The sequence below is a fragment of the Magnolia sinica genome, chromosome 8 (genome assembly GCF_029962835.1).
Source record: "Magnolia sinica isolate HGM2019 chromosome 8, MsV1, whole genome shotgun sequence".
Classification (NCBI taxonomy): Eukaryota; Viridiplantae; Streptophyta; class Magnoliopsida; order Magnoliales; family Magnoliaceae; genus Magnolia; species Magnolia sinica.
In genome coordinates this window covers 18053750-18060224 of record NC_080580.1, presented here as the reverse complement: position 1 = coordinate 18060224, position 6475 = coordinate 18053750, and the positions used below count along the sequence as shown (strand labels likewise).

The 6475-nt window shown below is 39.8% G+C and overlaps 1 non-coding gene across 1 annotated transcript; it reads right to left on the bottom strand.

Annotated features, from left to right (window-relative positions):
* Window positions 1-3780: 3780 nt before the first annotated feature.
* Window positions 3781-3887, bottom strand: LOC131254510 (small nucleolar RNA R71). Its single transcript, XR_009175622.1, has one exon. It is a non-coding gene; the product is annotated as a small nucleolar RNA R71 (small nucleolar RNA).
* Window positions 3888-6475: the final 2588 nt, after the last annotated feature.

The following is a 6475-nucleotide window of genomic DNA, read 5'->3' as shown; positions in this document are numbered from 1 at the left end:
GGGAATCGCATAAATACCCAGAGATGAATCAAACAAAGTACACGCAATCGCACAACCAAGTTTAAACAAGAGTAATCCAAATTTTATATGAAAAAACCCTTGCAGGAAAAAACCACAAGCCTCAAATCTACTTCACAAGCACAAAGGACCTTGGCTCTTATTTATGGCCTAAATCCTAGGTTCTTTTGTAGGACCTTGGTTCTTGTGTAGGGCCCAAATCAAGTCATTATGCAGGCCATCAGACACGGGTGCATATGTGTTAGTCTTCATGGGACCCTCCGGCAGAAGTAAATATAGGTCCTTAAACTAGGACCGTGGTTGTTGGTTAGCCTATGGAAAACCAATTAAAGTCTCTTGTAGGAGCCTTTGACGAGAGTGTATATCGAGTTCTTGTGTAGAACTAATGTTTGGTGCGAGCCTATAGAAAACTACATAAAGTCTCATTCCTTGTGTAGAATTGTAAAGGTTAGAGGTTAACTTGATTTGAAACATCCGATAGTGAAATCCGGTACACTCATGGGTTGAATGTATTCGCCAGGAGTGGAGTAAGGAAATTGAACCACTATACATGCTTGTGTTAAGGATTGTCATTTGCATACTTGTTTAATTATGCTTATGTGATTGAATGTTTAATTATATGTATGCATGATTAGATGAATGCTAGGGCTTGATAGTTAGTACATCACACACACACATGTACACTATCATGTCATAGACTAGTTGCTTAATTGACATATCATTTGTAGTCTATGTGATTAGACCCTTATTGCATTGGAAGCTGTTGAGGGTCAAATATTACATATTAGACCCCAGTTATTGCTTGGTTTTACGAACATGATAATGTTTAACGTCCTATTTTAATCGTGTTTATGTTGCAAGGTGAATTTAGGAGCCCGAACTGAAAAAGGGTATTAAAAGCATGAATTTAACGCTCAAGAATCACTAAGGCAATGGACGCATCCTAGGAGACCGAGATCGAAGAATTTACACACCAAAGATCCTAGAAAATTAAGTGATTGGAGTTAAAGGAGCCTGAAAGTCGTCTTGAATGCAAGATCACAGGGTTCCCACCTCCGTTTGGCTCGAAACTCTATATCTGGCCTGAGGACTCTAAATTAACCATGCACCTCAAAATTCAGCCCTTGGATCCCTGTGAAAGTGGCCCAACGGTTAGATCAGCCCATGAATTATCAATCTGGGGCCCACCTGATATCTGGATATGCTTCAATTTTGGTATGAACCCCTTAAATGAGGTGGTAAAATGGATGAACAGAGCGGATTCCTTATAAACATCACAGTGGACCCCACTTGGGGTGATGCGTGTGCACCGCTGGTGCACAACCGCACCGCATCGGACGGTCAGCCTGGTCAAAGACGGGATGACTCAACTCTTCCACGTAAAGCGTTCAGTGGGCAGACGCTGTCCGACCGGTGCATCATAGTGGGCCACTATCACGGTTCCATTAGACGATTGGGACCATCCATTAACCCCGGGGGTGGCCACGACCCCATCCATGCTTTCCTTTTGGCCCCATGCACACGTACACACGTAACTTGCCAAAAAAGGTAGGATGAATGGTAGGAAGATTTGATACAGTGGACCACACCAAAACTCGACAAAAACTACTCCTTTCCGACCAAAATTTCACTAGGAATCCAATGAATGGAGTGGATTTCTTCGAAAACATCACTATGGGGCCCACCGAGCATCTTAGCATAGGATTTTTCGAACCTTATGCACGTCCGATTTTTTCGGATGTTGCGGGGCGTTGTACGACCCAAATGATGGTCGGATCTTTGATCTGAACCATCCAACAGCTCGGGCAGGGGGTCTTTACCCCAACCATAGAGCCAAATCAGATCGGGGGATGGTCTTTTGGCCAAAAATTCCACTCTAACGCATCCAGCTTTGCATTTTTACTACGTTGGAAAGGAGTTCCCAGCCACCGGCTTCAAGCTTTCCACCGACTCTCCTTGCTGCCTATAAAAGGAGAGAAGAGAGAGAGAGCATAGAAATCTTCTTTGGACGTGAAGAAAGAGAAAGTGAGGGTGGACGGTCGACGCAAAAGAGTTCTTCTTCGCCTTTTCTCTTTTGGTTTCTTCTTCCATTTTATGTTTTTCCTGAGATTTTAGTTTGATCATGACTATGATCGGCTAAACCTCTTAGCTAGGTCGGATGATGGACATGGTCGGATGATGGAATCCTTCCCTACTTTCATAACTCTCTCAGATTGGATGTGGATTGGTTAAATTCTATTGTTTACTTTGTCTCATGAGCATGGTTTTGTGATGGAATCAAGTCTAATTCTCATACCTCTCACCTCTTGAAAACTAGATCAAAAGAAGTTTAGATTTGATTTTTACCGTTATATCCTCCAACTGGATGAAGATGGGACTCCAAATTCAGTTGTGTTCATGAATCAAGCATCGATCTCCCTGATCTCTATAAGTGGATCCTTGGCACCTTAGTTTCCCATATTTGAATTTTACAAGTTTTAGTTTAATATTTCACCATTATTCTCTTAAATTCCTTGATTTAGATTACATCTTCTTCTAGTTTTAGCTCTGGTTACTTTTAGTATACGTATACGGTTCAGTCCCTGTGGATTCGACCTCGGTCTTACTAAGATTATTACTACATCGCGACCCTACACTTGGGGTTGTGAACAAGTTTTTGGTGCCGTTGCCAGGGACTGACGGTTGCATTTTTCTAAGATTAACTGGTTTTAGAATTATGTTAAGATTAGGGTTTTATTTTTAGGATTAGGTTTTCTGTTTGATTTTTAGAAACTAACCTAACTTTCTTGTTTTGTAGGACCCTGACATAGACTTTCTAAATTGGTAATTTCTTTCTAATTTTTCTTTTTTAGGATTAGGGTTTTATTTTCTACTTTTAGAAACTTTCTAATTCAAGGTTTTCTTTTATTTTTAGAAACTAACTAACTTTCTATTTTTGGTTTTTAGAATTTTTTTTTTAAAAACTAGTTTACTTTCTATTTTTAATAACTTTTTATTTTTAGACTTTCTATTTTTAGAAATTGACTTGTTATGTTTTGTTTTGCAGGTTTTTAACTTAGGAACTTCGAATTTGGTAACTTCTTTCCAACTTTTTTCTCTTTATTTCTAGATTTCTACTTTTTTTTTTTTTTTTTTTAAATTTTTTAAGGTTTAGGTTAAGAATATGAATTGGGGGCTGTGAGTGTTTCATGCCTAAGTGGGTCCGTGACAACACTCAACGTTTCTTGACTGAAGGAGGATTGGTTGAGGGGTTGACTATCTATCGCAGGACTAGACACTGCTTGAAATCCTTAGAGTTAATTGAGGTTATGGCCACAAATCAACTGGCCAATCAACCAGAAAGACAACCTCAACCTCGGGTTGGGGAAATCCAGGATGAGAATGAGGTGCATCAAGTACCCCTGCCTCGTACTTTATGAGATTATTTATAATCGACGGGGATGAGTACGCTCTCATGCCTAGGTTTTCCAGAGAATACGGGATACATGGATATCGAGCCAGGGGTGATCCAACTCCTTCCTAAATTTCATAGGCTTGAGTCAGAAGATCTATACTTACACCTGAAAGAGTTTGATAAGATCATAGCCACTTTATACTTTCCTAACGTGTCTGATGACACGGTTAGACTAAAACTCTTTTCCTTTTCTTTGAAAGAGAAAGCTAAGACGTGGTTGCATTCACTACGTCCTCGATCTATTGGCACATGGAATGACATGATAAGGGAGTTCATAAAGAAATTTTTTTCCATATCATAAAACGAACACCCTTAGAAAGTTAATCATGAACTTCGCCCAAAAGGAGGATGAAACATTCTTCCAACGTTGGGAGCGGTTCAAGGATCTTGTTAGTTCATGCCCACAACACGGATTTGAAACGTGGCGCATTACACACTTCTTTTATGATGGTCTGACATCTTCCATGCGCCAATTAGTCGAGACAATATGCAATGAGGAATTCAGGAATAAAAATGTAGATGATGTGTGGGACTACTTAGATAGACTTGCTGAAAATGCACAATCATGGGACACGTACACAAAACCAAGCACCATGTCTAGGCTGACTCAATCCAAGGAGAGGGGTGGAATGTATCTCCTGAAAGAGGATGATGATATCAATGCTAAAATGACTTATCTCACTAGGAAACTCAAGGCCATGGAATTAAAGAAGGATAAGGACAGAGAAAATTGTTTGCGGTATTTGTGCTTGCAACGTTCAGACAACTGAAAATTATCCAACAATACCTGCCTTTCAAGAGGTGTTGCATGAGCAATCCAATGCCGTGAACGATTACCAAAAACCTTTTAATGGACCTACCTCCAATACATACAATCCTAGTTGGAGAAATCATCTAAATCTCAGTTGGAGGAATGGACAAACTACTACTCCTCAAGATTTCTTTAATCAAATTCCAAATCAAGTGAAACTTCAAGAGGATCTAGTTCTAAAACATATTCAAAACCAAGAGCTTATCACTCAGGGAATATTGTAAACCCTTCAAGACATTTCAAAGGCCATACAAGGGCGTGAAATAAAAAATTCAATTGGGAAAAATGAATTCTTCCAGCCCATCCTTTCCCCAATCCTAAACTGCAATACGAAATAAGTGATCTAAGCTCTTCAAATCAAATGGAGTAAGTTAAGTCTATCACCACTCTTAGGAATGGGAAGATAATTGACAAATCTATTTTGATAAGGGCTGAAAAGCCTAAGGACCCGGAAGAGGATAACGATGATAGACATAGCACTGCTCTATAGGAATTAGAATCGAAACTTCAAGGTAAGCCAGTTGCTCCATTTCCCCAACGGTTGGTTGCACCAAAACCTCTCTCTAACTCTCAAGATATTCTAGAAGTGTTGAAACAAGTGAAGGTCAATATTCCTTTACTTGATGCCGTAAAACAAATACCTTCATATGACAAATTCCTGAAAGACTTGTGTACGACCAAAAGACGGCAAAATATTCAAAAGAAAGTCCTCTTAATTGAGAAAGTGAGTACCATCCTAAAGCAAAATGTGCCACAGAAATTCAAAGATCCTGGTAGCCCAACCATTGCTTGTGTAATTGGGAATTACCGAATTGAGCACACAGTTTTTGATTTAGGAGCGAGCATAAATCTGATTCCCTACTCAGTGTACAAATAGTTAGGGCTGGGTGAATTAAAACCCACCCTAACCACATTACAACTTGCTGATCGCTCTGTTCATATACCGAGAGGGATAATTGAGGATTTTTGGTCTAGGTTGACAGATTCTACTACCCCATAGATTTTATCATCCCGGATATCGAACCCATCAGTAACATGAGCACTCAGATTCACGTCATTCTTAGTCGCCAATTCCTTGCCATTTTAAACGCAATCATTAATTGCAGGAATGGAGTCATGAGTATATCCTTCGAGAATATGACATTGTAGTTAAACATCTTTTTCAACACAGGCAGACGGTTAGAGGATGATGATGATGATTTGTACGACATTAACATGATCGACTCTTTCGTGGAAGATAGAACATCTTTAACCTTATCCTCTGACCCTCTAGAGACGTGCTTAACCCACTCCAATGATTTTGATGATAACATAATTAGGGAGATGTGTGCCATGCTTGATACTGTGTTGATACTTGAAGTTAATCAGTGGAGGCCACAATTTAAAGAATTACCCCAAACTGAAGTAGTGCCTCTACCATCTAGCCTCAAGGCACCGAAGCTTGACCAAAAACTTTTGCCCTCTGATTTGAAATATGTTTATTTAGGTCAAGATGAGACATACCCGGTGGTAATTTCATCCCACCTTGAAAATGAGACATACCCGGTGCTAATTTCATCCCACCTTGAGCAAGAATATGAGAGTATGCTCATATCTACTCTCATTGAGCATAAGGGAGCCCTTGGATGGATGATTGTAGACCTCAAGGAAATTAAACCTTCGATTTGTACTCACCACATTTATCTGGAGGATAATGCAAAGACCTCTTGACAATCACAACGTAGACTAAATCCAAACATAAAGGAAGCTGTTAAGGCTGAGGTTCTTAAACTATTGGATTTGGTATCATATACCCTATATCCGATAGTTAATGGGTGAGTCCAACTTAGGTGGTTCCTAAGAAGTCCGGAATCACCATCGTAGCCAATGCTAATAATGAACTCGTGCCAACTAGAGTTACTACTGGTTGGAGAATGTGCATTGACTACAGAAAGTTGAATACCATCACAAGGAAGGATTACTTTCCTTTGCCCTTCATTGATCAGATCTTGTAAAGGCTAGCTGGTTATTCCTATTACTGTTTCCTTGACGGGTATTTGGGCTTCAACCAGATAGAGATAGCCCTTGAAGATTAGGAAAAGACCATGTTTACATGTCCTTACGACACCTTTGCTAATCGAAGGATGCCATTCGGACTATGTAATGCCCCTGCCACTTTTCAGCGATGCATGATGAGTATTTTTTTTGATATG